Source organism: Microtus ochrogaster, chromosome X (assembly GCF_000317375.1).
Source record: "Microtus ochrogaster isolate Prairie Vole_2 chromosome X, MicOch1.0, whole genome shotgun sequence".
NCBI classification, from domain to species: domain Eukaryota; kingdom Metazoa; phylum Chordata; class Mammalia; order Rodentia; family Cricetidae; genus Microtus; species Microtus ochrogaster.
Window position 1 is genome coordinate 33014331 of NC_022026.1, and position 20035 is coordinate 33034365.

Consider the following 20035-nt stretch of genomic DNA (forward strand, 5'->3'; position numbering starts at 1 on the left):
TTTGAGACCAAACAAGTTTAACCAGGCCATCTGACCACGAATTTGAAACTATTCACTGGAGTCTACTGGACTCATCAACTATGTACACAGCTGAAAGTGATAACTTCCCTTTCCACAGCATAAATCATAGCCAATTGTTCAATGGGGACCCATGAGCCCTTGCTCTATCCATACCTGACTGTTGACAGGCCTTTTCTTGAACAGGCTCAGAGCCAGCAACTACAGAAGCAGTGAGTTCTTCGTTGCAGTATTATCTCCTGCTCAGAAAATGGCTTTTCCCAGCTCTTACTCTTACTTTCTAGCTCTTATATTCTTTCTTATCTCTCTTCTGTGATGATCCCTGAACTGTAGATGTGGTGAAAGAAATGCCTTGTTTAGGACTGAGCCCTTAACAGTTACTTATTCTCAGAACCTTAGGCATCCATGAGACTTTGAGTTCACATTTTTTCTCTGCTAAGCGAAGTTTCTCTGTGTAAGGTTCTAATTTTAGCTGCCTCAAATAGTCACAATGGTCTCTCCATTCCTAAAATTTCTCATATGGCCAATCCAGAGTTATCAGTGCCATTGCAATATCACTAGTAACAATTTGATCATCATGTTGGTATATGTTATGCTTGGTACATACTATGAAATTTCAGTTTAATCATTCCAACTACATGGTCAATACATGTCTTACATTTCTCTAACAAAATACTACAGGTGGAGTACTTTTAAAGAAAGAAAAGTCATTATGATTCTGGAGACTAGAAAGTTCAGAGTTGAAATCCTGGCATTTGGAAAGACTTTCTGCTTCACCATCCAATGAGGCAGGAGCATGCATACATCAGAGCAAAGGAAGAAAGTTATACTCACCATTTTATCAGGAGTTCATTCCAACAATACCTGACACAAAAAGTGACCCACTTCAGCATTGCTCCATTATTGAGACTGATGCAGTTACTTCTTAATGACCTCACCTTTCAATATTATTGCTTTGGGGAAACTGTTTCCAACATATGCTTGGCAAGGGTAGATATTCAATACTATTATAAACCCTTTTTGTAGATGAAGATTTTGAAGTTGAGGTAAGGCTAGGTAATTTCTTCAAGGTCAAGAAACTAGAATACAATAGACACTGAATTAGTCTGCCTGCTCTATATTTAACGCATATCCAAATCCCTCTACTTCTACTTACTTACTTTTACTGGGTAACAGTATTCCAAGAACTTGTACATCAATCAGTAATTTCTCTCATTTGACTTGGGTATGTAATTTTTACCCAGACCAACATTAGCACTGTCATCAGTACATCCCACATTACTGCTCCTTCTAACTTAGCATGCTGTTCAATAAGTATATCCCATGTAAACAATAAGTGAAGAATAAATGACTAAACAACTGCACTCAAGAAAGACTTCCATTAGCTGGGATTATGGTAGCATCTCTGGGATGCTAATCTTACTCGGGCGATGTAGGTGTGATGGAGGAAGGTCATTGGTTGATTAAATAAAGAAGCTGCTTGCCCTGATAGGTTAGAACGTAGGTGGGAGGAAGAGGAAGTGAGCTCAGAGACTCCACAGCTCTCCTCTCGGGGGCAGATGCCTCAGAGAGACTCGACCGCTCTCCACTCTTGCGGGCAGAGGCAAGAGCTCTGCTCTCTGAGGCACACGCGATGAAGCTCCGACCCAGGATGGACGTAGGCTAGAATCTTCCCGGTAAGCGCACATTGGGGTGCAACACATATGATTGGAAATGGGTTAGTCCAGGTGCGAGAGTTAGCCGAGAAAAGGGCTAGAGCTAAAGAGCCAAGCAGTGATTAAAAGAATACAGTGTCTGTGTAATTATTTCGGGGCATAAGCTAGCCGAGCAGGCGGCTGGGGTGTTGGGGACTCAGCCCCACCGCTCCATATTACTACATAGGTGGGTCTTCTATGTATCTGTTGCTTTCATTGGTTAATTAATAAAGAAAACTGCTTGGCCTGATAGGTCAGAACATAGGTAGGCAAGGAAGACAGAACAAATTTCTGGGAGAAAGAAAGATGATCAAGCAGACTCCATGGAGCCAGCCGCCAGGTCAGACATGCTGAATCTTTCCTGGTAAGCCACCACCTTGTAGTGCTGCACAGATTATTAGAAATGGGTTAATCAAGATGTGAGAATTAGCTAATAAGAGGATAGGACTAATAGGCCAAGAAGTGTTTGAAAGAATACAATTTGTGTGTTGTTATTTCGGGTGTAAAGCTAGCCATGCAGGAGCAGAGCAGGACAAAAAGCAGGCCTGCTTGTCTCATCACTACACTCCAGAAAAGGAAATCAAAGAGTTTTGTGCCAAGACATATTTTCTTTATGTCTCTACCTCCCTTCTCTTTCTCTCCATAACTCCCCCATTTCTTTCTCTTTATTAACTCTTTCTTTTATGAGACATTTCTTAGGATCTTACATTGTAACCTTATGGTCCATGATGGCCTGGAATTCACTATGTAGCCATGGCTGGCCTAGAACTCATGATAATCCTCCTGCCCCAGGATGAAACAGCATGACTTGCTTTCAGGTCATAATTTCAGGTATAAGTACAAAGAGAGGACCAAGCAGACCAAGGAAAATCAGGGTGCTACTTGTCTCCTATTCCCTCCATAACCCCATGTTCTCCAATAAAGACATGAACAGCTTTGGGAACTGAAATGCACATATTTACTTTGCCTTAGCTGCGTTCTTTAAAGTTGTTATGGAAGCTTGAAAATGGCTGCTTCAATGATAATCATTTGTAAGGAAAAGTAGAAAAACGATTGTGTTTATTGATATTTCGCTATTCTTGGAAAGAAAGATGATTATCAAAATATCAGTAGTCAAATAAATATTTAGTGAGTAATTGAGAGGTCAAAATGACCATTTGTATTTGTTGTTAAATGTGAAATTTTGGCTAGACAGGTTCATAATTTAAGACTTTTTACCCCCGCAAGATGGTTTATGCCATATTCTTGATGACTAAGACCAAAGAAGTGCTTCATGTGTTCTCTGGAATAAACAAATCCCAGAGGTAGAATGTCATCCTTAACCCCTCCTATTAACACATAAAGCTGCCTGAGATTTCCTAAAAACAAGGAAGAGACAGTTGAAGAAGGGCAAAGAAACCCAAGACATGAATTCTCAATGAACTTATTAGACATTGAGCCCTTCAAGCAAAACCAGCAATTTGGAATGGGTTTGTATTTGTTAAAGGCCTTCTCAGCCATGGGGGAGAGGGAGTCTATGAAACAACAAACCTTAAAACACAGAAACTAGAGAAGAGTCTCATCTTCATTAGATTACCTAGAATGGCCATACTCTGATGGAGCTGAAGGGATGTGAGTTTTGGGCAAGTAGGAAGACAATAAAAATAAAAGCCTCACCAAAATGCCTGAGCACATGTAGAGAAAAATAATGATGGACAATGAACTGGCAAAACATGCTCAAGAAAAGAATAAAACACTGAAAATCAGAACCAGTATATTGCCAAGTTAATCTACTCATATGATCAGTTAAAAAAAATCATAGTTTTTTTGACTGGAACATATTTTTAATAAATAGTCTAGTAAAGTCATGAAAGAATGAATAGTCAATTGTACAGTGAATACTAGCAACGTTCAAAATGGTTTTTTCTGGTTTTAAAAATAAAATTCTAATGAAATCACTTCAGGCAGGTAGGCTGTGGTCTATTCTATTTTTCATACAATGGATGAATTGAGATTTTTTTAAAAAAAATCTGACTTTTTAAAACTGCAGATACAGAAGAATTTATCCTGTGATCTATAACTGGCAACTAAACAGTCTAAGACCCTCCTCTTTCAGACAGCTTTGATTGTTGTATTACAAATTCTATTTTATTTATAGTTCTCTCTGTGGTATAAAAGTTGCCCTTTGGGCTGACAAGATGACTTAGGAGGTAAGAGCACCTATCGGCATGCTTGACCACAAGAGTTCAATCCCTGAAATCCATATTGTGGAAGGACAAAACTGACTCTCAAAAGTGTATTCTGACATCCACACAGATGCATCACTGCGCATGAATCCTTCTCTCTCCCTCCATACACAAATGAATAGATATAAAAATTAAATTATCTTTTATACGTAACCAAGAAAACCATCTTTAAAACACATATGGTGAGATTGTGGCTACTAATAAAAACAAAATTCAAGCACATTGAAATAAACTGAGTCAAGAATGGTCCAAGCCACTTAAACAAACTGATGCGAAGAATATTTTGGTAGAGAAAGAAGACATACAAGCATCCTTTTAGACAGAAATGTAGACAAATGGATCTCTACATTAGCACATAAATAATTTTATTAATCAGATTGAAATCCATGAAACTGCATAGTTGCCTAGGGATGAAAGGTGATAATCCATTTGAAGAACTGAAATTACGCATCTAACATATTTGCCTCTTCGAATTTCTAAATTCTAATCAGGGAAAGCACTTGCTATCGGACCAAGAAAGTGAAAGTTAAGGACTTTGGGTTCACAGTGGGACTGCTGAAGGCTCTGTGAGTGTAGTATATACAGCAGAATCAGTATTTAGTAGCAAAACTTACTTTAGGTTCCACAATGCCAAGTATTCCAATGTGTATTTGTAGTTTCTCCTTATCATAATATCCCATGGGCCAATGAGTTCAGTGAGTAAAGGTACCATGGAGCTATGTTAGATTCCCAGCTCCTACACAGTCCATAGAGAGAAACTTCTGTAAATTTTCCTCTGATTTCCACATATGGTATGACACACACATGCATAAACAAATAAATGTAATTCTATTTTTATAATAAAAAAATTTATTTTTAAAATTTTGAATATATATTATCCCTTATGTAAGAAACGATGATTTAGGTATTTATTGTGATCATTTCCTGAAGTATTCCCTTGGCTCTCTAAGAAATCTTTCTATTAACTCTGTGAAAAACATTAGTACTGTGTCCAATTTGTTCATTGAACTATTCTTAATAATAGCAATATACAAGGTTTAATGGGAGTGCAAATAGGCCTAGTATCTGGAAATGAGATTTGAGTTCTCTGCAAATCTAAGTATCTATTATTACCCACATGCATTTACATACAAGCTGGGCCAAGGTCTTTTGAACATATAGGTCCAAAAGATTTGCTGAGACGTAAACCAATAAGATGGTTATACTTACTTGGTGGTTTAATTGACGTAATAATTATCTATGTTTATGAAGTACAGTGTGATACTTTAGAACATGTAGACTTTCTATAAGACAGGTCATATTTACTTGGATAGTGGGCATGAGGCAATTTTTAAAACATTTTGATGACTATTAGCAATAGTGGAAAAGTAAAATTTAATGTTCTAAATATGAGAAACACTTAGTGAATGTTATACTGCTCAAACAAAAATCACTTAATAGTTTAATAGTTTTTGCTAAGCAAGCAATAAAATGAAATAATAAATTAAAACCCCTGATATGTCCCTGATTTAGACACAGAAATCAACTAAAGAAGGTCCACAAAGTAGCAGTTATTAGAAATCTCCAAAACTTTCCATGTCTTTCTGATGAACTTAATTACCACAATGTCTTTTAAATTTTAAATTTCCCATATGGGAAATTTCTATTAATTATAATGCTACCTACTGCTGAGAACAAAACTATCCATTGTGAATTCCAGAGTGGCTAATCCTTGCCAGCAGGTCACCCATGCCTGCCAAGGTTTCCTTTAAACACACTTAATGATGGCAATGATGATAGCAATAAGAAGATGAAGAATCTTTAATGTTCAATCAGCATATTCTATAGTTGGAAAATTAAATAGGACTCAATGAATGTAATTTCTTAGACAGTGAAAATATAGGGTAGCATATTTCAAAGGCCCAATTACATTTTGATTGTAATTTGAATTTTTTTCTAGAAACAAGGTCCTAAAAAATCCTCTTAAAACATTTAAAGGTTTACTTACTTAATTAATTAATTCATTGTATGTGTGTGTGTTGTGTGTGTGTGTATGTGTGTGTGTGTGTGTGTGCCTGAGTGTATGTGTGTGTACCTTATTCATTCTGGTCCCTTGGAGGCCAAAAGAGGATGTTGGAAGTAATAGAACTGAAGTTACAGATGGTTGTCAACAACCTATGTGGGTGCTGAGAACCGAACAGTAGTCTTCTGCAAGAGCAGTGAGTACTCTTACCTGTGGAGCAATCACACCAGCCTCAAACTCAAATATCTTTTAATGAATAACTGCATAATAACTATGAACTTACTACAAAGTTATATCTTCTACTTATTACTGTTTCATATAACCTACATTAAAACATTTCTAAAAGATATTCATGCAACAAGAACCTAATCACATAGTTCTCTACTGTACTTTTGCAAAGTACACTTCCTTTCTATATTAAATAAGTAAATAATTTACTCCAAAGCAGATATACCAGTTATCAAAATTGCTAATATATTATTTGTACCTGTATTAACTTCAAAAGTGAATAATCATTTCATGAATACTGGATACAATGAAACCAAAGACATTTTCTGAAATTCCCAATACATGACTCACAGACTGAATCATATGTATATTCAAGAAGAGAAATATAGGATGGAAAAAGATATGGGTGAACAGAATGGTTCACACAGCAGAGAAAAGCAGAACTATATAGATACAGAGGCACCACTAGGTATGTGTGTGCAGTTGCAACGGACAAAGGAGCATATCACTGCCTGGTGGAGGCAGTCCTTAGGCCTACAGGAGGCTCAGTCCACTACCAGCCCACCTAGCTCTGTCGCTGCTCAGCTGAGAGACTGCCACTCAGCCTGCAGGCCTAGTGCACTGTTGCTGCCACTCTAGCTGCTCTCCCTACTGGGACTTCAAATCCAATGATCCATGCCTGGGGTATCCGCATGGCAGCCAGTGCTGGAGGCAAGGTGATGTATAGCAGCATAGAGCTCGTGTGGGTTCTGCCCCTTATGTGGCCCAACCACACGATCACCTTGATTCTGAGCAACAACAAGATATTTAAGATTAAGAATTGTTCATTTTAAGGGTTAAGATTCCCACGTTGATTTCTGGGATCTGTGGTGCTGCTGGAGACCAGGTTGACACCCATGATCCATGCTGCTGCCAGCTGCTATGGGCAGGGAAGCATCTTTTGCAATGATATTGTTGACTATAAACTCATAACTGAGAATGAGAGACGAAGGAGTCTATACTAACCCTTCCAGAAATAGAAACAGTTCAGACAGGAAGCCATTGAAGAAAATCCTTAAAAACTGTGCTAGATTCTGGCTATTACAAACAATGCTGCTATGAACATCGTAGAGGATATACTTTTGTTGTATGATAAGGCCTCTCTTGAGTATATTCCCAAATCTCAAGGTCCAAATCAGGAGCAGAAGGAGAGAGAGCACGAGTAAGGAACTCAGGACCGCAAGGGGTGCACCCACACACGGAGATAATAGGGATGTTCTATTGGGAACTCACCAAGGCCAGCTGGCCTGGGTCTGAAAAAGCCTGGGATAAAACCGGACTCGCTGAACATAGCGGACAATGAGGACTACTGAGAACTCAAGAACAATGGCAATGGGTTTCTGATCCTACTGCACGTACTGGCTTTGTGGGAGCCTAGGCAGTTTGGATGCTCAACTTACTAGACTTGGATGGAGGTGGGGGTTCCTTGGACTTCCCACAGGGCAGGGAACCCTGATTGCTCTTCGGGCTGAGGGGAGGGGACTTAATTGGGGGAGGGGAGGGAAATGGGAGGCAGTGGCGGGGAAGAGACAGAAATCTTTAATAAATAAATAAATTAAAAAAACTGTGCTAGAGATGCTGAAGTGTAACTCTTTGCAGTTGAAAGCTTCTGGCAGGGATGTGGGGAAGAACTCAGTTTTCTTTAAGGGGGCTGCCCATTGGAAGTTTGACCAAGCTCCCATGAATATAGGTGGGAGGATGGTCATGGGAGGAATGGGAAGCAACTGTGATTGAGATGCATTGTGAGAAATTTTCAAATAATTAATAAAAACTTTATGTTCTGGGAAGACAAAAATATAAAACATAAGCATATCTAATGTTCTTCATACAGTTATTATTCTGTGTTCTTCCTTTACTATGTTAAGTGTCCACTTGTTTTACCACTTAAAAATGTCATTTGGTAATAAAGCTTTAGATACGTTTTCATTCATCCTCATTTCTTTAGAAAAGTAAAATGAAGGGACATGATGCTTTTACTTTTGTGGTCCATTTTATGAGTCTATAGTTACAGCAAACCTTGGTTTCATTCCTGTTGCTATGATAAAACACTCTGACAAAAACACCTTAAGGGGGAAATGACTTATCTTGCTTACAAGTCCAGTGTGCAGTTCACCAATTCAGCGAAGTGAAGTTGGCAGAAACTCAAAGCTGCTAGTCATATTACAACCACAGTCAAGAGCAGAACACAATGAATTAATGAATGTGTGTATTTAGCTCACTTTCTCCTCTTATATAGTTAAGAATCCTCCGCATATGAAATGGTGCCACCCACAATGTCTTAGTCGTCCCACCAGTTGATGTAATTAAGATGATCTCCACAGACTTCCTCACCAGCCAACGTAATCTAGATACAGCCTCATCAAGATTCCATTTTTAAGAGATCCTAGATTGTATCAAGTTAACAGTTAAACAACTGACACACAGCACTACCAATAATGAATGACTTTAATAGATAATGCAGGTTGTAAAGAAAATGCGGATGAAAAGAAGGATTGCCCTTTCCATGTAAATGTTTCTCATGTACTGGCACACAATTATAAAGCCATTTCTTACGATATAATGTTCATTATAAATCATTTTTAATTGCATAGACTCTAAAGAAAGGTATCTTCTGAAGGCGCAGAGGGTGAGTTAATTGTAGAAGGTGCTCTTGCCAAAAATAGTCGAAGATTTTTATACTGTCTTTATCTCTACCATTATATGTAGACCAGGCTGTCCTCAAACTCAAAGAAATCCCGCTTCTGCCTCTCATGTGCTGGGATTATATGTGTGGTCCATGACACCCAGCTACATATCTCTATATTTCTAAAATACATGTTTTTTTTTTAAAAAACTACCACTGTGATAATCTGTTAGGGCAGCCATTACAGAATGTCACAGACTTAAACAATGGAAATTTACTTCTTAGCACAAGAAAAGAAAGAAAAAAGAAACAGAGAAAGAAGAAGGAGGAGTAAGTAGAAAAGGAGAAGAGAAAAATAAAGAAACCCTAGTTGTTGAGTCTAGAAAATGCAAGATCCAACTTTGACAAGTTTGAAGTTTGCTGAAGGTTTGGCAGATTCTGTGTAGTCTCACAGCAGAAGGACAAGGTGGCTCACTCAGTCTATGATAATCATAGTGCTTACCACTACTGATTTTGTCATCTTTGCTGAAGGACAGAGATAATGGGCACAGATAGTAACATATTAAATAAAATGCAAATTAAAAGTTGAACACTAGAAGCATCCAATCTTAATACTCATCCCTTTATGAAAATATACCGCACAAATTAGACTGTCTGCCAGTAGTCCTAGTATTTGCAAAGGCTATTTAAATACTTTAATTCTTTTACTTTCTCTGTTATATATGCTCACATTGTAATCATTTCTATAGTAAAATACATTATATTTGATTGAGAAAGTTCTTGTTTCTTTCAAGTTGATTCTAGAGCAAAGGGCCTCCCTTTGTAGCTGAACATGCTGGTATATACCTGTTGGCATTAAATTCTGGGAAGTAGGAAACAGAAAGAAGAGGATTTTTTTTTTAAATCCTCAGTACCAACCTCTTCTACATGTGGAAGTCCAGGCCTTCCAGGGCTACATAGTGAGACCCTGTCTCAAAATCAAAAGAAAACTAAACAAAAATCAAGCCACCTTTTCTTTCTGAGAAAGAAAATGCCATGTTCAAGCTTTATGTGACTGAATAATAATTACCTACATGGAAAAATGTGGTTTCCTTAGATCAACCAAAGGTTCAGCTTAAGCCACACACTGTGAGAATTGCAAGTTAAATTACAGTTTCTGTCTTTGTCTACGGTCATAGTGCACCATTTTTTCTCACTTACAGGAACTCTCTGAAAGATTGGGATCATGATTGATTAGTTACAAAAAATACTCCAAAAGACTGAATGTCATGGAACAAGACCTAATTTTAAGACAGTATCATTGCTTAGCTGGTTTTAACTCCAAGTGTAATTCAACAGATGATTTGGGAATCTAGTCATCTAAATGAATATTTATTATATTTGTTTAACATACCATGGAACTTCTGATATCTGTACTGTTTTGTGTGGTTTTTGCTTCAGAAATCTATTTTTACACTCTCCAGTGATCAGTTCAATAATCTCTGCTTCCAATGAGATTTGACAATTTGTATATATAAAAATAAAATGGATTTATGTTTCTTTTTAGTCTTTTCTTTCCATCTCTGAAGTATTTGCTAGTAGCTCCTTTCACTATTCATATAAGATTATAAATTTACATATATCTGATGACTCAAGTATTTCTTTTATGGAACACTAGGTCTACATTTAGTTAAGCAGACTTCAAATTAATTCTGGCCTACTAACTCTGAGAGTGGAGTTGAAGTTTCTTCCTTCTGTATTACTTCATGGATATGACAATCATAATCAGCTTCTGCACACAATGTGCAGGCAATTTAGAGATCTAAAATTAGTATGAGCAAATTATTTAAATGAGTACTGAAAAAGAAAGAGATTAATCAGGTCACAAAAAATGGCTGAAGTGTCCCAAATCGGAGGTCTTACTCATTTTCTACTTCGCTAGCAGGCTAACCAAAGGTAGTATAGATTTCACTATGTGAACTTACAAATATATACATACATGTAATATAAATGTACAATGTTATACAATCCACTGTGAAATTTAAATATTTTTGTCTATTTTTTAATTTAAAAACCTACAAGGGCAGGGCAATGGTGGCGCACGCCTTTAATCCCAGCACTCGGGAGGCAGAGGCAGGCGGATCTCTGTGAGTTCGAGACCAGCCTGGTCTACAGAGCTAGTTCCAGGACAGGCTTGAAAGCCACAGAAAAACCCTGTCTCGAAAAACCAAAAAAAAAAAAAACCAAATAAAAACTACAAGGATCTGACATCCTCTGTGAAATTTAAGCAATTTTATTTATTGTTTTCAAGGGAAATTTTTTACAAAAATGTCTACTGCATACTGCTGAAGAGATATAAATATTATCAATCAATAAGAATATGTCATTTAGATCCATCAAAACTGTAGCAATTTTTAAACTTATTTAATGTTAGCTATTCTGATAAAACTAAAAATTTATGAAAATGTTTATTGTTCCCAAAAATACAAGGAAGGATATCTAAGAACAAGCTTGTTAGTGCACAGGCCATTTATACATATAATTCCTATATCTGTTGTGTTTTGAATGAGAAATGTGCCTCATAAGAATCAGGCTTGGCAGTTTACCTAGCAGGCATTAGGAAGTGAGAGATACACCCATTCTCATTGCTAGCTTGGTCAGAGTCTATTCTGGGGTAGCAAAATTATTGTATTATTGATATGCTTAGAATTATTATGCAGATAAAAGACAAAACAAAAATCAGAATTTAATATAGAATACTATCAAGGGCATACATGAGCAGACATGTTGCAAAAACATCCTATATTGAACTTTGTTGATAAAGCAGTCTTAAGACCTCTAATTGGCTTTTTCTCAGGAAAACCATATTCAAAGCCTTTCAACTTCATCAAAAGGCACTATTTCCATCTCTGTAACAAGACACTGATAGATAAGATACTAGATGACACATATCACTCAAATAGGCTATACATGTAGCATGAATAATAAAATCTCAGAGACAGAAATTGGGGTTCAACTTGAAAACCGGAAAAGTAATGAAACGAAGCCACTAGAGAAGTCTTACCTCTGCCAAGGCTGGGCAACCACAAACTAAGCAGATAGCCTCTCTCTCCTCTCATTATATATCTCCTCTAGTGCTGGAATTGAGGGCATATGACTCCCTAGTACTGGGATTAAAGTTGTAGGCCACCAACACCTGCATATATTTCTTCATTGATCTTGTGTAGCCCAGGGTGGTCTTGAACTCACATAGGTCCATCTGACTCAGCCTCCCAAATCCTATGATTAAAGGTGTGTGTCACTATTGCCTGACCTCTGGTGTCTTTAGCTTTGCCTCTACTCCTCAGGCAAGATTTACTTATCAAAATACAAATAATATGACACTACATAAACATATTTGAAATGTAGGCAAAATGAACTTTGGTCATTCTATGCACAGTTTTACTTTTGAGCACATAAAATTAAATGAAATGCTTTTCTTGGTTCTAATTCTCTCCTCTCCTCTCCTTCATTTCCTTTTGTTTTCTTGAGGCAGGGTCTGGCTTTGTAGCTATGTCTGGTCATAAACTCACTTTGTAGCCCAGCGTGGCCTACACTTTCAGCAATCCTCCTGTCTCAACCTCCTTGGTTCTGAGATTACATGTTTAAGACACCACACTTGGCTTAAAAATTGCTGATACTATGGAAAATACAAATAAAATATCAAGCCTTCCCTATTAATGTGTTAAACAAGATAATGAAAACTCTACTTCTAAAGTAAATTATAAAACTGTTATTTAACAAAATTCCCTCCCATGTCAGCATATTTCTGAAATCAAAGTATATACTCAGGTTTCACTCTGTCTAGAAACTGCACTGCTCTGTGTTAGCCACTCAGTGAGAATGTGAAGCCAAGCTGTGACCACTACTCAGAGGCACAGGGCACCTTACACTAGGATAGACTTGCTTTTCCAATTCTAGACGGTTTTTCAGCTTTCTGCAAAAAGGAAAACTTTTGCTTCACTGACAAAATTTGGATTATATGTCCATTTTCCCGACCCCCACATTCATCCTAACAATATCTTCTGTGCTGATGAGTTATTTGGTTTTTTGTTTTGGTTTGTTTTGGTTTTGGTTTGCTTTGGTGTTTCATGAGAGGGTTTATGTGTGTAATAGACGTGTTTATCCTGGACCTTGCTTTGTAGACTAGACTGACCTTGAACTCACAGACCCTGCCTTCCTCTGCCTCCCAAGAGCTGGGACTAAAGGTTTCATCACCACAACCAGCTTAATTTTCTGTTTTGTTTTTGTTTTTCAACTTGACGCAAGCTAGAGTCATCTCAGAAGAGGGAACATGACTTGAGAAAATGTCTTCATCAGATTGGCCTGTAGGCAAAGTATGTGAGGCATTTTCTTCATTAGTGACTGATGTAAAAGGGCCCAGCCCACTTTAGGCAGTGCCACCTCTTACCAGGTGGTCCTAGGTGGCATAAGCATGCTGGGTAAGCCATGGAAAGGGAACCAGTTAGTAACATTCTTCCATGGTCTTTTCCACAATTCTTATTTACAGATTCCTACCTGGAGTTCTGGTGACAAACTGTAAGCAGTAATCTCTAAACTAACCTCCATGCTGCTTCTGATCATGGTATTTTATCATAACAATAGAAAAGTAAACTATAACACCCACTTTAGGAGTCTGAATGAGACTGGCCTCCATAAGATCATGTATTTGAATGCTTATTCCTCAGGAATTGGTTATACTTGAGAAGGATTAGGCACATGGCCTTGTAGGAGGAAACTTCCTGCAGGTGGGTTTTGAGGTTTCAAAAAAAATTTCAGGTTTCAAGTTAGCTCTCTCAGCTTGGTGCTCCTGGATCAGATAAGAGTTCTCAGATACTGTTCCAGTACCATTCCTACAGGCCTATTGCCCTGTTCCCTGCCACTATGATAATGGATTCAACTACTGAAACTGTAAGCACTCAAAACACTCTTTTTTCTGTAAATTGCCTAGGTCATGGTATCTTATCACTGCAATAGACAAGTAACTGATCTTTGTTTTTATTGCATGGGAAACAGTTAAAGTGGAAAAAGAAAAGAGTAGTGAGGCCATTTATATTTCAATTTCAATCTCTGGGTCCAGTCAAGACACAGTTCTTTGACTGACCAGGTTAGTACAAATTTAGTTATTTGCGAATAAATCATTTCTATCTCAACAAACTATTAACTCCTCAGAGACAAACTGCCCTCTGATGTTCTCAGCTAAGAGTCCACTAGAGAGGCAGAAACTGTGTTCCACCCACCAATAGGCTCTTAAATACTCAAATATAAATAGCATACAAATATCTTGTTAATGCTGATAGAATACACTGACATTCTTTCTCAGAGAAACATCTTCTTTACATTCTTCCCCTTATATTGATTGTATGTCACAATTCTTTTTTTGATGGTTAATTTTATATGGCAATCAGATTACACCAAGTGACTCTCAAATTTATATTCTTTCTGATATGTATGTGAGGATTTTGCAGATATTAACATTTGGATCATGATCTCAGTAGCAGACATTATCCTTCCCTCCATATGGGTAGATATCACCTAATTCATTCATAAGGACCTAATACAACTAACAATCAGAAAAAGTAAGAATTCACCTTGTTTTGTTTCTTGCTTACCTGCTTGACTACAAGCATTAGTCTTTGCCTATTCCTGAATGGGGATGTACATCACTGGCTTCTCTGGTTCTCAGGTTTTCAAGCATAAACTTGTGATATAATACCATTTTTACTGTATCTGCACTTTATGAATGGCAGATTATATGGTATTTTCTCCCTTCAAAATTGCAGGAGGTATTTGTCCTAAGTTTCTTCACCTGCATATGTCCTTTAGGAAACCTTTTACAACCCTCTCAGGAAGTGTGGAAATTTCCAATATAGAACACAAGGTGAATTATGTCTACTTGTCTAGCAAAAGCTTTTACTATCAAATCATTAAAATCATGTGGGCTTGGCAATTACTCTGTATTTCATAGAATAAAATTACAACTTTAAATAAAAAGGCTTAAATCTTTAGAATATTCCTATTCTTCAATGCATCTGTAGACAAACTCATAAAAACTCATGGAGTCCAAATAAAAAGACAATCAGACAATTTTCAAGATCTGAGGGGTTTCTCATGATGTGGGAATTTTATTGTTAATACTGGGATGATCCCCATCGAACAAATATGGTTGGTCCCCTGCACACCATACAAAGGGATTGGTTAGTGCTAATGTTGATAAAAATCAAAGGTTCTAGGTTGCTTTCTGCAGAATGTAACTTGGTTAGTATAAGTGAAATTGATGGTACTTTGTTTATTATAATATTGTTTCTTACTTGATGCTACCGTGTAGCAGGCTTTTTCTTTGGGCCACCAGCTAACAAATATTGACACAGAGATTTATAATTAATTATAAAAGCTCTGCCTGTAGTTTAGGCTTATCCCACTAACTCTAATAATATAAATGAACCCATTTCTATTCCTCTGTGTGTTGGCATACAACTCGTGGCTTTACCTTTCTTCCTTTATGTCTTGTTTCCTCTGTATCTTGTGACTCTTCCTTTTTCCTTCCCAGAGGTCTCTGTCCCCAGAAGTCCCACCTATCCTCTTCCTACCTAACTAATAATTATTCATCTCTTTATTAAACAATCACAGTGACATATCATCACACAGTACAAATGAATACTCCACAACACTACATTCTCTTGACAAGGCCAACATGTTGTATCCTCTAGTTTTCTCACTATTATGGTTACTATATTAACTGAGAAGGTAATAGTTTCCTTTGAAATAGCCACATTAAAAAATCTCCTTTGATCAGTTTACTCTGATTATTAAGAATAAATCATAATCATAGCTATGTACTTGTGATAATTTCTAGGATCATGGTATTACTATTCCATTTACCTTTCATTGCTCACTTCAGTAATAATGAAGTCCATTTCCTAACACTTGTGCCTCTTTTCCTTTGACCTTACATCATTTCAACAGATATTATCCACCCTTTCCTAATAAGAAAATGAAGGCTGAATGGATCCAGGAGACTTAAATATAGTACAAGAATTAGTCACAGGATAAACTTTACTATCTATTATTACCTTGATTTTCCATATTAAAAATTTCTGGCAAAGAGAGACAGACAGACAGAGAAAGAGAGAGAAAGAGAGAGGGGGGGTTATCTTACTAGTATTCATTCTAAATCTACAGTGTATGTCATGGTTGTTTGATCAAAAAAAATGCTATCTTTGCTTCCAAATAAAGAAATGGTCAACAAAGTGCTATGTGGACAGTCTCATGAGATTCTACACAGATGGTTTCAGAGCTCCCAGAAATTGGTGTCCCATTTCTTCTTATTGTTTGTTTTCACATTTTTGATACATAGGTTGATGTCTATGGGTTTATTTTTAAAAATCCTTTCCAGCATCTCTAGGAATTCTGTTGTTGTTGTATCCTGAAAACTCAGTAACCATCATTAAAGATTAGATATTAGGGCTCAACACCAAATAATTTTCCTTGCAAATTAAAGTACTCCTTTTTTCTATTTCCCACTCAAGGAAAAATATTAGCAACACAAAATAGATTTTAGTGGAAGAAATTTCTTGGAAACAATATGCTAGAAAAGACTACAGTCTGAAAATTCTAGAGTATTATAATTTAAAAAACATTATTTCAAAGACATTTTTCAAATAAAACTTTTGTACATGGACTCATAAATATATGTTAGCCAAGTTCACATAATAAAGAGAAACTAAAAGCCTAAAGTTAATTATGTAAAAGTATATGTAAGTTTTGGTACAAATTAATGACATAAAAATCATTTTATAAGCTCACATAGTTTCCTGAGCAAAATATCAGAAAAGTCAGAATATACAGAGGTAGCTATTATGAATGTGAAGAAAAATATAAGAACAAATATTACTGAGAACCAGACTTACAGTTCAGCTTTAACTGCCCATAGGGAAGTTTTTATTTGAATTTGGTTCATCCTAGAAGTTTCCAAAATGGAAGTTCACTGATCCTTAACTTGCTGAGAGGCAGCCACATACATTTTACCCCGGTTTGTTCAAACTGATGTTACCTTCATGAATTTATGGAACTACAGAGGATATTACTATCTATCTACCTATGCATGTTTTGCCAACACTACAGAAAAGAAAATAAAAGATTAAAGACCACAACTACACAGACAGGATGCACAAATTACAAACATACTTAAATTCTAAATTTCATTTCTTATACAGGTATGATTCAGGTTACATTCATTACTTGATTGAATGCATGCCTAATGTCAGAACTTTTTCATTACATGCCTCTCTATATAGCATCATTGATTTTGTATTTACAAACATATGTAGTTCAAACTAATGTCCTATTAAATGGTAATTTGAAAAATGCAAAATCAAAACATAACTAATTGTCATTTGTTAACCAATGATTATCATTTACATGAACTGTATTTGTTAAATTGAAAAGGTAAGTAATTATTTAAACATCGACCTTAACAACACTGGTATATTTTAGAATCAGTTTGGAATACTATTGCAATCATTTGAGAAACAATGCTATCACATAATTAAGGCCAATAAATTTGAAAATTCTTAGAAAAAAATGCTTTATTAAAATGGATTGATGAGCTGTACTATGTTATGAGCCAGAATATGCCCATTCTGCATTTAAGATACCCAAAAATATCACAGCTGAAGAAAATATACTCAAAACATGAATATGTAATTTCCATTGATTATTATAGTAATCTATCATATTAAAATGATAATATAATACAATGGTTGTTTTTTTTTAACCAAAACACAGTTCCCAGTATATCAAAGTCCATCTCATAGACAATAAAATATCCTGCATGTTTCTCATATATTTCCTATCATCTACTAGGAACATCTGCTTTTTTAATTTACCTATATGTTTTGGGTAGAAGGGAACAAAACAGTGTTTCTAAAGTTGTAAAACTGTAGGAGAAGGCTCAAGTTGAATTTTAATACTTTATTGAGAACCAGCTCTTATATTAAAAAATATTTTGTTTTGTTTTAACTGTCAGTGATCAACACTAAACTGTTTTTAGGTGAAATACACTGAATTTGCTTGAAAATATTCAAGTCACCAAACAAAGTGGGATGATGAATCAAAACTGGAAATTCATTGACAGTTCTTGGAAGAGGGTGTAGGTTATACAGACCAAATTAAACAATGGACTTTGATTCTCGGTGCAGTTCATTTCTATTGCTATATATCAAAATACCACAGGTTGGGCAATTTATAGCCAGTATTAATGTATTCCCCATAGTTTTAGAAACCAAAATGCCCAACGTCAAGCTGTCACTAAATTTAGTGTATGCTACAAGCTGTCTCTCTGTTTCCAAAGCATCCCTTACATGGAGAAGGTAGGTGCTCAAGAGAAAGCTTGTTTTTATATGGACATGTATCACATTCTTGAAGACAAAGCACCTGTGACTCAACCACCAACTAAATGCTTTATCTCCTAACACTATCACATTGGTGACTAAAGTATAAAAAGAATTTTTGAAGGACATGTGCATTCAAGCCATAATATTCTGTATTTAAAAAAAAACAAACAACACACAATTCATCTAAATTTCATAGGAACTGATTCTAGTAAATGTGATTTTATAATGAATATGGAAATCATGTAAAATGCCATGTATTCTTTTCTGAATCTAAATGCAGAAAAAAGAGACTTATAAATGATATTCTACCACAAACACATGGCTGCTGAAAAATAGTGTAATATCAGCAAAGTTTGTATGAGACTTATCCTTGAAATGATGCAACTGATGGATTTATATCTCAAAAGGGTTAGGATAATCTAAAGACAAAGTTTAGGCATTTGTTTCCAGATGCATATTCATCAAGTGTTCAGTTAAGAAATATTTTAGAGACTGTGATACACAGTAAAATGCTAAAGACATTGACCCAATGTAAAAATATAAATAAACTGAAAGAAAAAAACCATATGATCATTTCATTAGATGCTGAAAAAGCATTTGACAAAATTCAATACCCCTTTATGACAAAGGTCTTGGAGAGAATAGGGATACAAGGGTCACACTTAATATAATAAAAGCTATTTACAGTAAGCCGACAGCTAACATTAAATTAAATGGAGAAAAACTCAAAGCCATCCCACTAAAATCAGGAACACGACAAGGATGTCCACTCTCTCCATACCTCTTCAATATAGTGCTTGAAGTTCTAGCAATAGCAATAAGACAACATGAGTGGATCAAGGGGATTCGTATTGGAAAGGAAGAAGTTAAGCTTTCGTTATTTGCAGATGATATGATAGTATACATAAGCAAGCCCAAAAATTCTACCAAAGAACTCCTACAGCTGATAAACACCTTTAGTAATGTGGCAGGATACAAGATCAACTCCAAAAAATCAGTCACCTTCCTATACACTAAGGATAAGGAAGCAGAGAGGGAAATCAGAGAAGTATCACCTTTCACGATAGAGACAAATAGCATAAAATATCTTGGGGTAACTCTGACCAAGGAAGTGGAAGATCTATTTGACAAGAACTTTAAGTCTTTGAAGAAAGAAATTGAAGAGGACACCAGAAAATGGAAGGACCTCCCTTGCTCTTAGATTGGGAGGATCAAAATATTTTCAGATCAACAGAGAAAATAACATGAGCACATACCAGCCAACAGTGAATAGAAAAGATCAACTACATGGTCCTGGTCAAAAGTATAATGAAATTTAACAATGAGAAGTTCTGTAAAGGTCACATATAGGAGAATAGGATAGAAATTACCTTTAAAAGACTGGTGATATAACTGTGTAGGTAAAGATAAGTGCCACCAAACCTGATGTCTTCCATTTTAACCCTAAAATTTGAGGGAACTGACTCCTACAAATTGTCCTTTGACCTACACACACATACACACACACACACACACACACTATCGCACACATGTATGGGCACCTGCATGCACAGAAAAAAACAGAAAAAAATAAATGAACATAAATAAATGGAAAAAAATAAAAGTCTTTTACAAGTGAATAAAATTCATGGGGATGGTGTTGTAATAGAAGCAGTGGGGCTGCGTCCCCGGCACCCGGCCGCCCACATGGCTAGTTTATGCCCAGAAATAATTACATGGAAACTGTATTCTTTTAAACACTGCCTGGCCCATTAGTTCCAGCCTCTTATTGGCTAGCTCTTACATATCGATCT